Source organism: Symphalangus syndactylus, chromosome 13 (genome assembly GCF_028878055.3).
Source record: "Symphalangus syndactylus isolate Jambi chromosome 13, NHGRI_mSymSyn1-v2.1_pri, whole genome shotgun sequence".
In the NCBI taxonomy this organism is placed as follows: Eukaryota; Metazoa; Chordata; class Mammalia; order Primates; family Hylobatidae; genus Symphalangus; species Symphalangus syndactylus.
In genome coordinates this window covers 59,896,549-59,917,074 of record NC_072435.2, presented here as the reverse complement: position 1 = coordinate 59,917,074, position 20,526 = coordinate 59,896,549, and the positions used below count along the sequence as shown (strand labels likewise).

Here is a 20,526-nt window from a genome sequence, read left to right as displayed (position 1 = left end):
CCAGCCTGGCCAACATGGTGAAACCCCATCTCTACTAAAAATACAAAAATTAGCCAGGCGTGGTGGTGTGCACCTGTAATCCCAGCTACTCGGGAGGCTGAGGCAGGAGAATCTCTTGAACCCGGGAGGCAGAGGTTGCAGTGAGCCGAGATTGCGCCACTGCACTCCAGCCTGGGTGACAGAGACTCCGTCTCAAAAAAAAAATTTTTTTTCAGGTATTGATCATTTTAGGTATTAAACATTTATAACCTGACCTCAAGTTGTCTGCCTGCCTCGACCTCCCAAAGTGCTGGGATTATAGGCATAAGTCACCAGGTCTGGCCTCTTTTTCTCTCCAATTCTGAAGCTTCACCATAAAGCAGTCAGAAACCAGGGACAGTAAGCCAGGAAATGAGGAAAAGAACTGAAAAGGCAGAAGCCATCCGTATTTTATTTCTTCCTCTGCCACTTACCACACTCCTTCCCCTTCCTCCACAGCATGGCTGAACTAAGAGCAGAACCCTCATCTGTAAAAAATGCTTAAGGTTTCTTTTTCTTTCTTTTTCTTTCCCTCCCTCCCTCCCTTCCTTCTTTTCTTCTGTGGGGAAAAGAGAGATCAGACTGTTACTGTGTCTCTGTAGAAAGAAGTAGACATAAGACACTCCATTTTGTTCTGTACTAAGAAAAATTCTTCTGCCTTGAGATGCTGTTAATCTGTAACCCTAGCCCCAACCCTGTGCTCGCAGAGACATGTGCTGTGTTGACTCAAGGTTTAATTGATTTAGGGCTATGCAGGATGTGCTTTGTTTAACAAGTGCTTGAAGGCAGTATGCTTGTTAAAAGTCATCACCATTCTCTAATCTCAAGTACCCAGGGACACAATACACTGCGGAAGGCCGCAGGGACCCCTGCCTGTGAAAGCCAGGTATTGTCCAAGGTTTCTCCCCACGTGATAGCTTGAAATATGGCCTCGTGGGAAGGGAAAGACCTGACTGTCCCCCAGCCTGACACCCATAAAGGGTCTGCGCTGAGGAGGATTAGTAAAAGAGGAAGGCCTCTTTGCAGTTGAGGTAAGAGGAAGGCATCTGTCTCCTGCTCATCCCTGGGAATAGAATGTCTCGGTGTAAAACCTGATTGTGTATTTACTGAGATAGCAGAAAACTGCCTTAGGGCTGGAGGTGAGAGGTGCTAGCGGCAATACTGCTCTTTAATGCACCAAGATGTTTGTATACGTGCACATCAAGGCACAGCACCTTTTCTTAACCTTGTTTATGACACAGAAACCTTTGTTCACATGTTTTCCTGCTGACCCTCTCCCCACTATTACCTTATTGTCCTGCCACATCCCCCTCTCCGAGATGGTAGAGATAATGATCAATAGATACTGAGGGAACTCAGAGACCAGTACCAGCGTGGGTCCTCCATATGCTCAGCACTGGTCCCCTGGGCCCACTTTTCTTTCTCTATACTTTGTCTCTGTGTCTCCTCCTTTTCTCAGTCTCTCGTCTCACCTGACGAGAAACACCCACAGGTGTGGAGGGGCAGGCCACCCCTTCAATAATTTACTCGCTTGTTCATTGACAACAAGACTGGTGGTGCAGAAGGTTGGGTTTTGGTGTTCACCGGGTGGCGAGCATGGGCCAGGTGGGAGGGTCTCCAGTGCCTGGTGCAAATCTCCAAGAAAGTGCAGGAAACAGCACCAAGTATGATTGTAAAGTTTTGGTTTGGCGCGGCACGTAGCCATTCCAGCGCAGAAATGCACAGGAAAGCTTTTGCTGTGCTCGTAGGCAGGTAGGCCCCAAGCACTTCTTATTGGCTGATGTGGAGGGAACCTGCACATCCATTGGCTGAAAGCTCCGTCTATTTGAGGCTGACTGAGAGCGTGCCTTCCTTCTATGTTGCCTGGAAATGGACTGTCTGCCTAGTAACATCTGATCGCGTTTCCCATTGGTCGCCGTTTCAGGAAGCCCGCCCTCCCGTTTCCGGAAGCCTGGCGCAAGCTGCGGGGGGCGGCTGCAGGTGGCCTCCAGGTGTGCTGTGGGAAGTGTGATTCCTCAGTTTTGGGCTGTTCGGCCACGTGCCTGCCGGACATGGGACGCTGGAGGGTTAGCAGCGTGGAGTCCTGGCCTTCAGCGTCTGCGGGTGGGAAATCGGCCATTGCCACGGAGGGAACTGGGACTCAGGCTGCCTCCAGGCCCTTCCTCATCAGTCCACCGGACTCGTGGGTGCCCGCACTGGCTCTGATGTAGTTTCCTGACCTCTGACCTGTATTGTCTTGAGATTAAAGGTAAAAACGGGGCTTTTTCAGCCCACTCCGGTAAAACGCCCTTTGATTTCTAGACAGGTGTTTTGTTGCAGAACGCCTTGAAGGGAGGGCGTGACCCGCAGGTTGAGGTTTATTAAATAAAATACATTCCTGGTTTATGTTATGTTTATAATAAAGTACCCCAACCTTTAAAAAAATCTCACTTTTTGCCAGTTGTATTATTTAGTGGACTGTCTCTGATAAGGATAGCCAGTTAAAATGGCATTTTGTTGTTGTTGCTAATTAAACCATTTAGTTTTGGTGGTTGTCCTAACAGCAACAACTTCTCAGGCTTTATAAAATCATATTTCTTGTGGGAAATTTCTGTGAAAGACACAGCGAGTTAGTTTGGAATTGTTTTAAAAGAAATAAGTTCCTGGTTTTGATATCTTAGTAGTGTAATGCCCAACCTGGTTTTTACTAACCCTGTTTTTAGACTCTCCCTTTCCTTTAATCACCTAGCCTTGTTTCCACCTGAATTGACTCTCCCTTAGCTAAGAGCGCCAGATGGACTCCATCCTGGCTCTTTCACTGGCAGCCCCTTCCCCAAGGACTTAACTTGTGCAAGCTGACTCCCAGCACATCCAAGAATGCAATTAAGTAATAAGATACTGTGGCAAGCTATATCTGCAGTTCCCAGGAATTCATCGAATTGATTATGCCCAAAAGCCCCTCATCTATCACCTTGTAATAATCTTAAAGCCCCTGCACCTGGAACTATTTACTTTCCTGTAACCATTTATCCTTTTAACTTTTTTGCCTACTTTATTTCTGTAAAATTGTTTTAACTAGACCCCCCCCCTCCCCTTTCTAAACCAAAGTATAAAAGAAAATCTAGCCCCTTCTTCGGGGCTGAGAGAATTTTGAGCGTTAGCCGTCTCTTGGCTGCCAGCTAAATAAATGGATCGTTAATTTGTCTCAAAGTGTGGCGTTTTCTCTAACTCAGGTACAACATTTGGAGGCCCCAGTGAGAAACGCCACCAGGCAAGAGCCGGGCTCGCTCTGGGCTGCCCTGGAAGGACAGCCAGCTTGTAGGGGGGAGCGTCACCTGAAAAAAAAATTTTCCGGTCCCCAAAGGGAACCGTCTTCCGGAGGAGAGCGGATCAACTACCATGTGGGTGCCCACAAAAATTCCACCTCTGAGTCCTCAACTTCTGACCCCGGGGTCAGGTAGGTCAGATTTGACTTTGGTTCTGGTCAGAGGGAAGCAGCCCTGACGAGGGTGTCCCTCTTTTGACTCTGCCCATTTCTCTAGGATGTTAGAGGGTAGAGCCCTGGTTTTCTGTTAGGCGCCTCTGTGTCTCTGTGTAGGAGGGAAGTGGCCCTGATGGGGGCCCTCCCTTGAGTCAGTCCACATCCCAGGATGCTGGGGGGACTGAGTCCTGGTTTCTGGCAGACCGGTCTCTCTCTCTCTCTCTCTTTTTCTATCCCTAATCTTTCTCTTGTTCAGATTTCTTGGAGAATCTCTGGGAAAGAAAAAAAAACTGTTATAAACTCTGTGTGAATGGTGAATGAATGGAGGAGGACAAGGGCTTGCGCTTGTCCTCCAGTTTGTAGCTCCACGGCGAAAGCTACGGAGTTTGAGTGGGCCCTCACCTGCGGTTCCGTGGCATCCTCATAAGGCTTAAGGCAGCATCGGGCATAGCTCGATCCGAGCCGGGGGTTTATACCGGCCTGCCAATGCTAAGAGGAGCCCAAGTCCCCTCAGGGGGAGCGGCCAGGCGGGCATCTGAATGATCCCATCACGGGATCCCCTCCCCTTGTTTGTCTAAAAAAAAAAAGAAACTGTCATAAACTGTCATAACTGTTTACATGCCTTAGGGTCAACTGTTTATGTTTATTGTTCTGTTCAGCGTCTATTGTCTTATTTAGTGGTTGTCAAGGTTTTGCATGGCAGGACGTCGATATTGCCCAAGACGTCTGGGTAAGAACTTCTTCAAGGTCCTTAGTGCTGATTTTTTGTCACAGGAGGTTAAATTTCTCATCAATTGTTGAGGCTGGCCACCACAGTCCTGTCTTTTCTGCCAGAAGCAAGTCAGGTGTTGTTACGGGAATGAGTGTAAAAAAACATTCGCCTGATTGGGATTTCTGACACCATGAAGGTTGTGGGTATTTAGATTGTCATACCCCACATCCAAGTGATTGGACCTCCTCTAAACTAAACTGGTGGTGGGTTCAAAACAGCCACCCTGCAGATTTCCTTGCTCACCTCTTTTGTCATTCTGTAACTTGTCCTGTGCCCTTAAATAGCACACTGTGTAGGGAAACCTACCCCCGTACTGCTTTACTTCGTGTAGATTCTTACTCTGTTCCTCTGTGGCTACTCTCCCATCTTAAAAACAATCCGAGTGGTCCTTTTCCTCCTCCTCCCTGCCCCCTACCCCGCACATCTCGTTTTCCTGTGTGACAGCAAGTTCGGCATCTCCAGGACTTGGCTGTGCTCTCACTCCTTGAACCCTTAAAAGAAAAAGCTGGGTTTGAGCTATTTGCCTTTGAGTCATGGAGATACAAAAGGTATTTAGGGTACAGATGTAGAAGAAGAGGAAGAACACCTAGATCCAACTGACCCAGGAGATCTTGGGCTGGCCTCTAGTCCTCCTCCCTCAATCTTCAAGCTACAGTGATGTGGCAATTGGTATTAGCTGTTGTGGTTTTCTGCTCTTTCTGGTCATGTTGATTCTGTTCTTTCGATACTCCAGCCCCCAAGGGAGTGTTTCTCTGTCCGTCCTGGGTTGATATCTATGCTCAAATCTTATTAAATTGCCTTCAAAAAGAAAAAAAAGGGAAAACACTTCCTCCAGGCCTTGTAAGGGTTGGAGCCCTCTCCAGTGTATGCAGTAGAATTTTTCTCTCAGTTTCTCAGAGGATTATGGAGTCCACCTTAAAAAAGGCAAGCTCTGGACACTCTGCGAAGTAGAATGGCCAAAGTTTGGAGTTGGGTGGCCCCCTGAAGGGTCACTGAACCTCACAATTGTTCAAGCTGTGTGGTGGGTTGTTACTGAAACTCCCGGCCACCCTGATCAATTTCTCCACATTGATCAATGGCTGAGTTTGGTCAGGAGCCCCCCCTCCATGGCTCCACTCATGTGCCATTCATAATTCTACCTCCAAGGTCCTCCTGAGCCAGACCGCGTTTTCCCCTTGGCCCTCAGCCGGTTCGGCTCCCCCTGTACTGCCTCCCTCACCCAGTCCCACCGCCTTACAACCAGCCTACTCCCTTAGGGTCATCCCATGTCTCCTCGGCTATGTCCCCTGTAGGCTTATCACCTATTGCCTCTTGATTGCAACCGTGGCCGGAGGAAGTAGCCCCTTTACTACTACTGAGAGAGGCACAAGTCCCTCCGAATTATGAGTGCTCCGCCCCCTTCTTGGTTTATGTCCTTTCTTTCTACTTCTGACTTGTATAATTGGAAAACCCATAATCCTCCCTTCTCTGAAAAGCCCCAGGCTTTGACCTCACTGATGGAGTGTGTACTCCGGACACATCGGCCCACGTGGGATGACTGTCAACAGCTCCTTTTGACCCTTTTCACCTCTGAAGAGAGGGAAAGTATCCAAAGAGAGGCCAAAAAGTACCTCACATCAACCAACAGGCCAGAGGAGGAAGCTAGAGGAATAGTGAATTAGAGACCCAATTGGGACCTAATTGGGACCCAGATTTCTCAAGTGGAGGGAGAACTTTGGATGATTTCCACTGGTAGGTATGTCCTCGCGGGTATTTAGGGAGCTGCTCGGAAACCCATAAACTTGTCTAAGGAGACTGAAGTCGTCCAGGGGCCCGATGAGTCACCAGGAGCGTTTTTAGAGCGCCTCCGGGAGGCTTATCGGATTTGCACCCCTTTTTGACCCGGCAGCCCCCGAAAATATCTGTACTCTTAATTTGGCATTTTTGGCTCAGGCAGCCCCAGATATTAAAAGGAAACTCCAAAAACTAGAGGGATTTTGCTGGAATGAATACCAGTCAGCTTTTAGAGATAGCCCAAAAGGTTTTTGACAATCGAGAGGTTGAAAAACAAAAAAAAGCAGCTCAGGCAGCTGAAAAAAGCCACTGATAAAGCATCCTGCAGTATCAGAGTTTACTGTTAGATCAGCCTCATTTGACTTTCCCACAAGGTGTTTAAATCCAGCTACACTACTTCCTGACTCAGACGCCACTATTCCTGTTCATAACTGTCAGGAACTGTTGGAAATTACTGAAACTGGCCGACCTGATCTTCAAGGTGTGCCCCTAGAAAAGGTGGATGCCACTGTGTTCACAGACAGTAGCAGCTTCCTCGAGCAGGGACTACGAAAGGCCGGTGCAGCTGTTACCATGGAGATAGATGTGTTGTGGGCTCAGGCTTTACCAGCAAACACCTCAGCACAAAAGTTTGAATTGATCACCCTCACTCAGGCTCTCCGATGGGGTAACAATACACGTATTAACATTTACACTGACAGCAGGTACGCCTTTGCTATTGTGCATGTACATGGAGCCATCTACCAGGAGCACGGGCTCCTCACCTCAGCAGGTGTCTGTAATCCACTGTAAAGGACATTAAAAGGAAAACACGGCCGTTGCCCGTGGTAACCAGAAAGCTGATTCAGCAGCTCAAGATGCAGCACGACTTTCAATCATGCCTTTAAACTTGCTGCCCACAGTCTCCTTTCCACAGCCAGATCTGCCTGACAATCCCGCATACTCAACAGAAGAAGAAAACTGCCCTCACATCTCAGAGCCAATAAAAATCAGGAAGGTTGGTGGATTCTTCCTGACTCTAGAATCTTCATACCCTGAACTCTTGGGAAAATTTTAATCAGTCACCTACAGTCCACCACCCATTAAATGGAGGAGCAAAGCTACCTCAGCTCCTCTGGAGCCATTTTAAGATCCCCCATCTTCAAAGCCTAACAGATCAAGCAGCTCTCCGGCACAAAACCTGCGCCCAGGTAAATTCCAAACAAGTTCCTAAACCCAGCAGCCCAGGCCACCGTCTCCAAGAAAACTCACCAGGAGAAAAGTGGGAAATTGACTTTACATAAGTAAAACCACACCGGGCTGGGTACAAATACCTTCTAGTACCGGTAGACAACTTCTCTGGATGGACTGAGGCATTTGCTACGAAAAATGAAACTGCCAATATGGTAGTTAAGTTTTTACTCAATGAAATCATCCCTCGACATGGGCTGCCTGTTGCCATAGGGTCTGATAATGTACCGGCCTTCATCTCATCTATAGCTCAGTCGGTCAGTAAGGCGTTAAACGTTCAATGGAAGCTCCATTGTGCCTATCGACCCCAGAGCTCTGGGCAGGTAGAACACATGAACCGCACCCTAAAAAACAAAATTAATCTTAAAAACCGGTGTAAATTGGGTAAGTCTCCTTCCTTTAGCCCTACTTAGAGTAAGGTGTAACCCTTACCAGGCTGGGTTCTTACCTTTTAAAATCATGTATGGGAGGGTGCCGCCTATCTTGCCTAAGCTAAGAGATGCCCAACTGGCAAAAATATCACAAACTAATTTATTACAGTACCTACAGTCTCTCCAACAGCTACAAGATATCATCCTGCCACTTGTTTGAGGAGCCCATCCCAATCCAATTCCTGAACAGATGGGGCCCTGCCATTCATTTCAGCCAGGTGACCTGGTGTTTGTTAAAAGGTTCCAGAGAGAAGGACTCACTCCTTCTTGGAAGAGACCTCACGCCATCATCCTCACAACGCCAACGGCTCTGAAGGTGGACGGCATTCCTGCTTGGATTCATCACTCCCGCATCAAGGCCAACAGAGCCCAACTAGAAACATGGGTCCCCGGGGCTGGGTCAAGCCCCGTAAAACTGCGCCTTAGTTGGGTGAAGCCATTAGATTAATTCTTTTTCTTAATTTTGTAAAACAATGCATAGCTTCTGTCAAACTTATGTATCTTAAGACTCAATATAAGCCTCCCTTGTTATAACTGAGGAATCAATGATTTGATTCCCCAAAAACACAAATGGGGAATGTAATGCCCAACCTGGTTTTTACTAACCCTGTTTTTAGACCCTCCCTTCCCTTTAATCACCTAGCCTTGTTTCCACCTGAATTGACTCTCCCTTAGCTAAGGGCACCAGATGGACTCCATCTTGGCTCTTTCACTGGCAGCCCCTTCCTCAAGGACTTAACTTGTGCAAGCTGACTCCCAGCACATCCGAGAATGCAATTAACTGATAAGATACTGTGGCAAGCTATATCCGCAGTTCCCAGGAATTCGTCGATTGATTACGCCCAAAAGCCCCGCGTCTACCACTTTGTAATAATCTTAAAGCCCCTGCACCTGAAACTATTTACTTTCCTGTAACCATTTATCCTTTTAACTTTTTTGCCTACTTTATTTCTGTAAAATTGTTTTAACTAGACCTCCCCTCCCCTTTCTAAACCAAAGTTTAAAAGCAAATCTAGCCCCTTCTTCAGGGCCGGGAGAATTTTGAGCGTTAGCCGTCTCTTGGCCACCGGCTAAATAAACGGATTCTTAATTCGTCTCAAAGTGCGGCGTTTTCTTTAACTTGCTCAGGTACGACAGTGGTAGTATTTTCCCCAATGCCTTTGAAGTCTTATTTTTAGAGCATGTGTGTAGAGTAACTTTTGTGAAAGAAACCAGTTAAGGAGGTTTTGGGATTTCCTTTATCAACTATAATACTGGTTTTGATTATTTATTTTTTTTTTTGAGAAGGAATTTCACTCTTGTTGCCCAGGCTGGAGTGCAATGGTGTGATCTTGGCTCACTGCAACTTCCGCCTCCCGGGTTCAAGCGATTCTCCTGCCTCAGCCTCTCGAGTAGCTGGGATTATAGGCATGCGCCACCACGCCCAGCTAATTTTGTACTTTTAGTAGAGATGGGGTTTTTTCATGTTGGTCAAGCTGGTCTCGAACTCCAGACCTTGGGTGATCCGCCCACCTCAGCCTCCAAAAGTGCTGGGATTACAGGTGTGATCCACCACACCCAGCTGATTTATATGTATATAAATCACATTCCTCTAACCAAAATGTAGTGTTTCCTTCCATCTTGAATATAGGCTGTAGACCCCTCCGGTACGGGGCATCGTTAGCAGTGAGACCACAGCAGTTTTTATGTCATCTGACAGCATCTCCAAATAGCCTTCATGGTTGTCACTGCTTCCCAAGACAATTCCAAGTAACAGTTCCCAGTGATGACTTGCTACTTGCTATTGTTATTTAATGTGTTAAGGTGGCTGTTATAGGCACTATTACTATGTCAGAAATTACACCAAAATTTAGTGGCTCAAACAATCATTTTATTATGTTTGTGGATTCTCATGGTCATGGTCAGGATTTCAGACAGGGCACAAGGGTAGCCCACTTGTCTCTGTCCATGATGTCTGGCCTCAGCATGGAAGACTCAACAGCTGGGGTCTGGAACCATTTGGAGGCTTGTTCTCTCACATCTGATACCTGGCTTGGGATGTTGGAAGAGGGGGTGAGCCGGGACTGAGTGCCTATATGTAGTGTTTCCATATGGCCTTGACTTCCTTACAGCCTGGCAGCCTCAGGGTAGTCAGAATTCTTAGGTGGCACAGGGCTCCAGGGTGGATGCTGAGTGGTCTTTTATGAGGTAGCACAACAAATCCACCCAGGATTGGGGAGACAGGACATCGATTCTGCCTCTCAGAGGAGTGGCAGGAAATGTTCAGCTATTTTTTAAAACTACCACAGCAACATGCCTATTAATATGTCAGAAAAAATTAAAGCATCCTGATAGCTGCATTTCTAAGTAATTGGTCTCCTTTGAAATTCTATGAATTGTGTTATTTGTAGTTTATGGCATTATTCTGAGGAGGGGTCAAAGACTCTCCCATATGTTAGAAGGGTCCTGTACAGAACAGGCTCACCCCCGCCCATGTCCCCCAGTGTTTGAAATGCACAGTGTTTACTCTGGTTTATTGGTTAGGGCAGGACTTTCTCATTTGTTTTAGATCTAACAGCGGTTTAGAAATTGGCCTGTAACTTTTTTTTTTGCCTGATTTCCTTCTGTTTGTGCTGATATTGTTCTCACTTTAGTAGGAATCAGGAGCTTCTTTTGCTGTTCTTCTGTTTTGGATGCATTGGAAGGTAAGTTTCCTTGTGAACCATATTTTGGACTCATTTTGTAGGCTTTGCCAGATGGCCTTTTTACCTTCCTGTATTGCATTTTCTTTGGATATTCTCAAAGATTCTCAGGGATATTTCCGTATTTTACTATTCATGAGTTTGGAAGTGTGTTTTCTTTCCTGAGTTTTCATTTCCTTCTTTTTCTTCTGTCGTATGTAATTTACAAAGCAAATACCCACCAGAGAGGATATCTTAAGGGATGTGGAAAGTGAGTTCCTTTATGCTTATCCAGTGAGGTTGATTTTCAGTCAATGAGCATTCAGTATATGCCTGGGACTCTGGCTTTATTTATTAGCTTTGTGATGCCAAACCCATCAATGAACTTCTGTGTATATTTCATTCATCATGAAATGGTGACACTGAGGGCCACTGATTTCCAGGTTACATCTGTTGCCCCAGGGGACGTGCCTGGCTCTTGTCTGGTTGTTGCTGCTCCAACTTTGCCCTGTTAATTGAAGAAATGCAGTTGTAAACACTTCCTGGGGTGTTGCTGGCATTTACTGTCCTCATAGTTTACAGAGAAGCCCATATTTTCAGCCTCTTCCTCTGCTTTCTGTCATTTCTGAACCATCTCACCCGACCTGGTGTAATCTTCATTGTGTGTGAGTTTGCACAGATGTAACATCTCCTCAAAGCCTGATGCCTACCTCCCACCTCCATGAAAATCTGGAGCTCAGGACCCACCACCCTCCCCCACCCACTGCAAGCTTGAGCATTTGATGGTGGAAATCCCGCCCTGAGTTTGTATTACGGTGGGTTCTCTTGGGTCTTGTTCTCTGTGGGTCTGTCCTGCACTATAGTGTGTGGAGTCGGGGGGATTTGCCCTGTGTTCCTGAAGGAGGGTCACAAGGAGTTGTTGGGCAAACGGTCTGATATTTCTTTTTTTTTTTTGAAACAGTCTCACTCTGTCTCCCAGGCTGGAGTTCAGTGGCACCGTGTTGGCTCACTGCAACCTCCGTCTCATGGGTTCAAGCAATTCTCTTGCCTTAGCCTCCAGAGTAGCTGGGATTACAGGTGCCCACCACCACGCCCGGCTAGTTTTTTTATATTTTTAGCAGAGACGGGGTTTCATCGTGTTGGCCAGGCTGGTCTTGAACTCCTGACCTCAGGTGATCCGCCCGCCTCCGCCTCCCAAAGTGCTGGGATTACAGGTGGGCGCCTGGCCAAGGGGCTGATACTTCTTAAGGGCTTCCCCCAAGAAGGAAAAAGCCAAACCTACTCAGGCAAATCTTGTTTATTTATTCTTCTAGGTCCAGATTTTGAACAAATCTCTCTAGAGTTTGAACAGGTAAGGCTCACCTTTTAATAGTTACACCAAGAAACGCCTAGCTGATGACTTCAGCTATGGTTTAGGGCAGCACGAGAGTGGTCAGGTGGACAGTAGGGAAGTCTAAACAACCCAAAGGGAAAAGAGAAAAGGCCCCTGAGAAATCAGGGCAAAGTGCCACAGTGTCTCTTTCTTGATGGTGTCACTGGCATGTGGCTTACCTTCCCACTGCATCCCCCAAAGGACATGAGGCCACAGACTGCAGTGCCCATGAGCAGAGGAGCTGTGGGGATGGTAGTTTGATTGCTCCATTCAAACGCAAACCCCGGTGCATGTGTGTCTCTTCTGATGCAGCGCCCCAGTGGGTAAGCTCTGTGCTTCTCCACACAGTGGATTAGGAGTGGAAACATTCTGTCTGTTTAGCGCTTGACGGTTTGGTTGGGACCTCATGTCATGGTGATTAGAGCCAATGGTCCTAACAGTTTAAAATTGTTGAGCTTGTGGGTAGGTATTTGGCAGATAGTATATGTGTTACAAGTGTCATCTGCAATGGTTTTGTTACTTTTTACATAAACTGGGGAGAATGTTTACTAACTGTTTATGGTAGAGAAATCACCAGTCACTCTAAAATCCTCCCATTTCTTGGTCTAGAGCTGCGCCTGGATCCCGCTGCAGTGAGGAGACCTGAAGACCAGAGGAAACATAGCAAGTAGGCCCTTTCAACCACTCATCTGTGTTGTCTTCTAATTTATTCTGTTTTATTTTGTTTCCATGATTTTAAGGGGTTAAAATCATCTCGTTCAGACCTCCGCATATAAAATGATCCATCTGTAGACCTCAGGCTCCAACCATACCCCAAGAGTTGTCTTTTTTTTAAAAATTACTGCCAGGTTTCAATTGCAGATATCCCCGGAAGGAATATTCCAGATTCCCTGAGTAGTTTCCAGGTTAAAGTCCTATAGGCTTCTTCTGTTTTGAGGAGGAGTTCCTGTCAGAGAAAAACATGATTTGGATTTTTAACTTTAATGCTTGTGAAACGCTATAAAAAATAATTTTCTACCCCTAGCGTTAAAGTACTGTTAGTGAGAAATTAAAATTCCTTGAGGAGGATTAAACCGCCATTTCAGTTACCCTAATTCCAAACGTTTTGGTTGTTAGAATTTTCTTTAATGTTAATGGAGAAGTGTTTTATATTTTCCATCATGATTAATTCTCTCTCTTTTTTTTTTTTTTAGATGGAGTCTCTCTCTGTTGCCCAGGCTGGAGTGTAGTGTGGCGATCTCGGCTCACTGCAAGCTCTGCCTCTCGGGTTCACGCCATTCTCCCACCTCAGCACCCGGAGTAGCTGGAACTACAGGCTCCCACCACCATGCCTGGCTAATTTTGTTTTTGTATTTTTAGTAGAAACAGGGTTTCACCATGTTAGCCAGGATGGTCTCCATCTCCTGACCTTGTGATCCACCCACCTCGGCCTCTCAAGGTGCTGGGATTACAGGCCTGAGCCACTGCGCCCGGCTGTTTTTTCATTTCTATTATGATTTGTTCTGTGGAGTGTCAGTGACTTAGCAGTATGTTTTTCACATGTTTATAAAGCTGAATAGTTCTGTATGTCAGCTCAGCACCCCTAGTATCAGCCATGCTACTCTCCTGCTGTGCATAGATGGGGGCCTGTCCATACCCGAATCTCCTGGGTTCCCGCTGTCAGCACCTGAAGGTACCCACCAGATGTGTCTGTCGCTTCCCTCCATCCACCTCTCTTGTGGTTCTCATGTTTCTGCCTCCCTAGAGACCATTTCTCTCTAGAACAGTAGTTTCCAATAGAAATAAAATGCCAGTCACATACGTCATTTTAGATTTTCTAGTAGTCACTTTAGAAAAGTGAAAAAGAAACAGGTGAAATTTATGTTTTATTTCACCTAAAATGTTAGCATTATCCAAAATGTCACTTCAACATCTTATCAAAATAAAAATTATTAATGAGGCACTTTACAGTCTCTTTTCTTTTTTTGAGACAGGGTCTTGCTTTGTTGCCCAGACTGGAATGCAGTGGCACCAGCATAGCTCACTGCAGTCTCAGACTCCTGGGCTCAAGAGATCCTCTTACCTCAGCCTCCCTAGTAGTTCGGACTACAGGCACACACCACCGTGCCATGCTAATTTTTTTTCTTTTTCTTTTTTAAAGACAGGGTCTCACTCTGTCAGCCAGGCTGGAGTGCAGTGGCACAATTTCGGCTCACTGCAGCCTCGACCTCTGGGGCCGAAATGATCCTCCCACCTCAGCCTCCCAAGTAGCTGGAGCCACAAATGTGTGCCACCACGCCTGAATAATTTTTGTATTTTTTTGTTAAGAGAGGGTTTCGGCATGTTGTCCGGGCTGGTCTTGAACCCCAGAGCTCAAGTGATCCACCCACCTTGGCCTCCCAAAGTGCTGGGATGACAGATGTGAGCCAACACACTGGCCCAGTCTTTCTTTTGTACTGAGTATTCAGAATTTTTTTTAAATGTGTTTTCCACTTACAGCATTTCTCAGGTTGGACTAGCCATCTTTCAAGTGCTCAGCAGCCACTTGTGGCAAGTGGCTGCCTTATTGGACAGCACAGCTCTGGAGGGTGATTTTAAGCACATCCCACTGCTCTCTCTGCCTCCTTTATTCCCATCTACCCCACAGTAGTCTGTGACTATCGTGTCCCTCTCTCCTCTCTTCCTATCTCTTGTGATCCTTTAATATGGAGAATTATTTCCAATTCCTTAACATCCTGCCCTGATTTTTTTCTGTCTTACATTCAAGGGTCACAGTTTTCCTCTCACCCTCTTTTCAGTCTTTTCCCATAAGATGTGACGTGACCTTTTGTCTTGGTTGGTATTTATTTGCAATACAAGAATGATTGTTTTCTTTGATACATTAGTGACTTACATACTTCTCATGTTTTTTGAGTACCTCTTTCTTGACAGAATTTCAAATTAATTCTAGAGTTAAACTAGAATTATTATTATTATTATTTTTTTTTTTTGAGACAGAGTCTTCCTCTGGCACCCAGACTGGAGTGCAGTGGTGCGATCTCAGCTCACTACAACCTCTGCCTTCCAGATTCAAGTGATTCTCCTGTCTCAGCCTCCCGAGTAGCCAGGATTACGGATGTGCACCACCACGCCTGGCTAATTTTTGTCTTTTTAGTAGAGACAGAGTTTTGCCATTTTGGCTAGGCTGGTCTCGAATTCCTGACCTCAAGTGATCTGCCCACCTCAGCTTCCCAAAGTGCTGGGATTACAGGGGTGAGCCACCGTGCCTGACCTAGAAAGCTTATTTTATTTTATTATTATAATTAATTTTATTTATTTATTTTTTTTGAGATGGAGTCTCGCTCTGTTGCCCAGGCTGGAGTGCAGTGGCGCGATCTCTGCTCACTGCAAGCTCCACCTCCCAGGTTCACGTCATTCTCCTCCCTCAGCCTCCTGAGTAGCTGGGACTACAGGCGCCCGCCATCACGCCTGGCTAATTTTTTTTATTTTTCATAGAAACGGGGTTTCACCATGTTAGCCATGATGGTCTCGATTTCCTGACCTTGTGATCCACCCGCCGTGGCCTCCCAAAGTGCTAGGATTGCAGGCATGAGCCACCGTGCCTGGCCTATAATTAATTGTTTTGAGATGGAGTCTCACTCTGTCTCCCAGGCTGGAGTATAATGGCACGTCTTGGATCCCTGCAACTTCTGCCTCCCGGGTTCAAGTAGTTCTCCCTGCCTCAGCCTCTCGAGTAGCTGGGATTACAGGTGCCCACCACCATGCCCAGCTAATTTTTGTTATTTTTAGTAGAGACGGGGTTTCACCATGTTGGCCAGGCTGGTCTCGAACTCCTGACCTCAGGTGATCCGCCCACCTCGGCCTCCCAAAGTGTGAGATTACAGGCATCAGCCACCGCGCCTGGCCAGAAAGCTTATTTTAAAAGGTGTGTATAGAGCCCCTTATGTTTCTGCTTGATTTTTAAAATAACATATTTAGGTCTATATATTTTAGGATGTAATATCTCACTGTATGTGTTGCTTTGCATCATTGAACATTTTTGGTAATTATTTTATTTTCTATATATTATAGATATTCCATTAAACTAATACAGAATTTCATATTCAGGGCCAGGGGTAGTGGCTGATGCCTGTAATCCCAGCACTTTGAGAGGCCAAGGTGGGCAGATCACCCGAGGTCAGGGGTTTGAGACCATCCTGGCCAACACGGGAAAACCCCGTCTCTATTAAAAATACAAAATTAGCCGGGTGTGGTGGTGCACGCCTGTAATCCCAGCTACTTGGGGGGCTGAGGCAGGAGAATCGCTTGAACCCAGGGGCAGAGGTTGCAGTGAGATGAGATCTCGCCACTTCACTCCAGCCTGGGCCACAGAGCAAAAATCCTTCTCAAAAAAAAAAAAAAAAAAATTTAACATTCGCTCATATCAAAAATGAAAATTTATTTTTACAAATTTCTATGTGAGTGATAGAATTATTTTAATGTTGGAAAGGTTCATAAGAAATGGGTGTAGTGATTGCGTTTTTTCCTATGCTCAAATGGAAAATGATGAGGGAACACGATGTTAGAGTTGCAGGGAGAAGGGGTGGAAAAGAGGGATTCCAGAGTGCCAGGCACACAGATTTTCTGGAAGGTTTACATGAGGACTGCTGTGGTTTGAATGTGTTCCCCGAAGTTCATGTGTTGGAAACTCAACCCCTAATGCAACAGTGTTGACCAGTGGAACCTTTAAGAGGTGATTAGGTCATGAAGGCTCTGCCCTCATGAATGGATGAAGGTAGAGTGGGTTAGATATCTTGGGGGTGGGTTCCTGATAAAAAGATGAGGTTGGCTTCCTTCCCTTTCTCTCTTCCCCCTCCCCCGCCCACATGTGGTCACTCTTGCCGTTCCACCTTCCACCATAGGACGGCACAGCAAGACCTTCACCAGATGCAGGCCCCTCACTTTCCCAGTGTCCAAAACTGTAAACCAAGTAAACTCTTGCTTATAAATCACCCAGTCTGTGGTTTCTGTTATAGCAACACAAACGGACTAAGACAGGGACACTCAGTGGGCTCTTCTCTCTACTTGATGGAGCACTCCCTGGGTGGCGCCTTGTATTTGTAGACATGATGCTGTAAATGCTGTTTGAGTGTCTTGAAGACTTCTATGTTTGAGGAGTTTACAGAGAAGCCCCTACAGGCTTCAGGTCCCTTCTTCTGTTGCTTCTTTGCTCTTTAGTACCTCCCCTAACCTGGTGCTAAATTAGATCAGAGTGTGGTCCTTGGACCAACAGTATCAGTAGCACCTGAAAATCATGCTGGAAATACAGATTCACAGGCTGCACCCCAGAATACAGAAGAAGAAACTCTAGGAGTGAGACCCAACAATCTGTATTTAACAAGCCCCCCAGGTGAGTCTGATGCACACAGAAATGTGAGCTGCTGTATTAGATGGTGTTGAGTTCATGCCACCGAATCACTGACACAAATGTGTGCTCACTGCTTGGTCTTTGCACAGGCCCCTGGATCCTCCTGGAATCCCCGATCCCTGTTGCTCCCTCGGGGAGTTTTCTAGTCCCTCTTACTTGAAGCATGTCTTCAGAGCCCCGCACCACCCAGCTTGAGTATCTGGTGAGTTCTGTTGTCTGCACGTCCATGTTTGTGACATTCTGGGAAGGGTGGCCCAGGCTGTGATTTGCCAACTGCTGAAGGCTATGGATGGTATTCAGAAGGGAGGGGAGATGCTGTGTGCCTGTTCTGAAGGGTTTCCCACTAAACAGACCAACCGTCTCCATAACTATTTGATTTTTACTTTATCTCCTCGTTGACTTCACAGTGTCAGTGCAGTTTGTGTAAACATCTCTATGGGGTGATGCATGCAGATAAATGTTTATGTGAACATATAAAGTCTGCATGTGTGGGAGAACACGCCACATCATGTCATTGTCTATCATTACATATCTATGGTGTCTTGCTCATTCCTCTCATTTTCTGTCATTTTACCTACTTTTACCTGTAGTACAATGACTATTTAATAACTATTAAATGTTTCATTTCAACTACACCTCTATGGTATTTTTTCTCCTTACATCGGACCTTCTTCCCTCACTGGACTTCAGTGTGGGACCTGCAGGTCTCGGGCCTTCCGGGAAGTCCCAGCTTTTCTTGAATGTTCTCTCTCTGGCCAGCTCAGGCTAGAGCAGTGGGTGTTGCTGCCACCCTGTGGCTATAGGTGATAAGCTGGCTGTTCTTCACTGACCCCGTCTTACCTTGAACCCTGGAGTTCTCACATGCATGGATTTCAATGCTGTGTCTTTCTAAGGGCAGATTATGCCCATTTTCCTTATCTCCCTCCCAAGGGGCTGTTTCCTGTGTTTATTGACTCCCTGTTTAAAAAACATATGTGTATATATATAGACGAATTAGGTTGTACCCCATAAATTGCATGTTTGAAAAATATTTCAAAGAATAGTTTTTCATGTTTTTCTTGCTTTTATGTATTTTCTAAATTGTATATATTTATGGGGTATAAAACGATGTTGTGATATTTCAATACAGTGTGGAATGAGAATCAAATGATCCTATCCATTACCTCAAATCCTTGACCTTTTTTTTTTGATGAGAATGCTGTTTATCACTTTCACTCACCAGCTCCTGCTGTCTTCCATGCTAGGGACAGGAAAGGCTCCACACTTGACTTTCCTCCTGTTTTCTTATCCGCTGTCAACTCCTGAATGTACCCTCCAGGATTGCCTTGTACACCCTCTACATCTAGCTCGATTGTTGTGCACCCACCTTCCTCCCAGGGACTGTCCTTAGGGAGTGACTTTATGCACAGACTTCACATGCTCATCCTGCCTCCTTCATCCCCGTAAGCCCCATCTGATTATTTCTTCCCTCTCTCATTTCCTGTTATGCTGTTGGTTTTCTAACCTGAAGGATAACTTCTTACTCCTTAGTTTTTTGCCTTAATTTCTGAGTCATAGGCTACTTTCAGGCTAAAAGCTTTCCTCCAGCTGTGGTGTTAGTCTGATTCTGTAACTCTTGGTAGGTAGTTTACTCTTTGGAAATTTTTTGTTTGTTTTTGAGACAGAGTCTCGCTCTGTTGCCCAGGCTGGAGTACCATGTTGCCATCTTGGCTCACTGCAACCTCTGCCTCCTGGGCTCAAGCAATTCTCTTGCCTCAGCCTCCCAAGTAGCTGGGATTATGGGCGCGCACCACCACACCCAGCTAATTTTTGTATTTTTAGTAGGGACGGGGTTTCACCATGTCAGCCAGGTTGGTCTCGAACTCCTGACCTCAAGTGATCGGCCCGCCTCGGCCTCCCAAATTACTGGGGTTACAGGCATGAGTCACCGCACCCCACCCCTTGGAACTATATTTAAGTGATATTTTTGGACACTGAGGCTTCCACAGGTTTAGATCTGAGGCATTTTCACTATTGCTTCTTCCCATGTATTTCCTGGTTTGCAGGTCAGTTTCTTCTTTTAACTCATCAGTGACACAGTGGTTTAAGTGGCTTTTAATTTCAAAAAATATTTTTTAAATTTCTTTTTGCTGATTTTTATCTATGTTACTTTTAACTAGACATGTTCCCTACGTGGGAATCACTACTTATTTTTTTTTCACCCTGTTTATAATTTAGATGGATTTTCACATCTCATGCCAGCTGACTGTGGGAAATAGGACTCCTTAAAGCACAGATATCACAAGTGATTCAGATTCACGAGGGTAACCCAGGTGAGGGTGTATCGTTGTACCTGGCCCACAGCACTCAGTAACTGTCACCTTTGATTTATTTGAGACAGAGTTTTGCTCTGTCCCCAAGGCTAGAGTGCAATGGCATGATCTCTGCTCACTACAACCTCCGCCTCCCAGGTTCGATTGATTCTCCTGCCTCAGCCTCTTGAGTAGCTGGGATTACAGGCACCTGCCACCACGCCCGGCTAATTTTTGTATTTTTAGCAGAGACGAGCTTTCACCATGTTGGTCAGGCTGGTCTTGAACCTCAAGTGATCTGCCTGCCTTGGACTCCCAAAGTTCTAGGATTACAGGCGTGAGCTACTGCACCCAGCCTGTCACCTTGATTTAAATGAATGCAGCTTTCTTAGTGTCTTGATGTTTGTGAATTTCTGTGGAGTTTGATACTGCTCCTTTTGCTGCTTGTTCTGTTTTTCCAGAGTCCCCTTATCACTTGACCCGCTGTCACATTATGTTTGATTTATTGCAGATACCCCATCTGCCTGGGTCTCTCTTTACAGCCTTTGTACATGTAGGGATTTGGATTTTCTCCGGGATCCCACATCCTCACTGTCCCCTGTCCCCCCCAACACCCCCCACCAATACCTTTCTGAAGTTTTCTAGTCTCTCCTTTTCATTTGTGCTCCTTAAAGCCCAGCCCCATGCCTGACTTTGGTTCCCACTGAGTTCTGTTACAAGCATTCTACATTTGTGGATATTAGATCTTTGGCAAGGTCGTTTACCTGGGCTGGAATAGGGCTCTCAGCTGATCCTCCTTCCTAAACACCCTCCCAATGGAAGAGGCTGATACTCAACATGCAAACCTTGTTTTTTACTTCTCCAAGCAAAGCGTTGTGGGAAGACATTCTGGAAGGGGTGGGCTGTGAAGATTTAAAAATAATCCTTGAATATCTGCTTTATGATAGGTCTTGGAGGTGCCTTGTGGGTGTGGCTTTGGAGGGATGGTTACGAGGAAATTGTGGATGTTAAGGAAGTCAGGAAAGGAAAAGATCAGTCACAATTCAGCAATTCAGAGAAAGCTCCTAAGGGACTTTCTGGCTGCTTGATGCCCAGAGGCCAGGCCCTCACGTTGTATCAGGGCTCAGGACTGT

The 20,526-nt window shown here is 46.0% G+C and overlaps 1 long non-coding RNA gene across 10 annotated transcripts; it reads left to right on the top strand.

Moving 5' to 3' along the window:
* Positions 1 to 1,941: 1,941 nt before the first annotated feature.
* On the top strand, positions 1,942 to 20,474 carry LOC129461003 (uncharacterized). Of its 10 annotated transcripts, none has more exons than XR_010114866.1 (9): positions 1,964 to 2,266; positions 3,231 to 3,454; positions 10,318 to 10,368; positions 11,024 to 11,159; positions 11,658 to 11,695; positions 12,326 to 12,383; positions 12,910 to 17,084; positions 17,192 to 17,304; positions 19,320 to 20,474. It is a non-coding gene; the product is annotated as an uncharacterized lncRNA (long non-coding RNA). The 10 variants fall into 10 exon arrangements; XR_010114867.1 differs by lacking the exon at positions 19,320 to 20,474 and adding an exon at positions 17,793 to 18,539; XR_010114868.1 differs by lacking the exon at positions 19,320 to 20,474 and having other exon boundaries at positions 1,942 to 2,009; positions 10,321 to 10,368; positions 11,015 to 11,159; positions 17,192 to 17,781.
* The last annotated feature ends 52 nt before the right edge of the window (positions 20,475 to 20,526 follow it).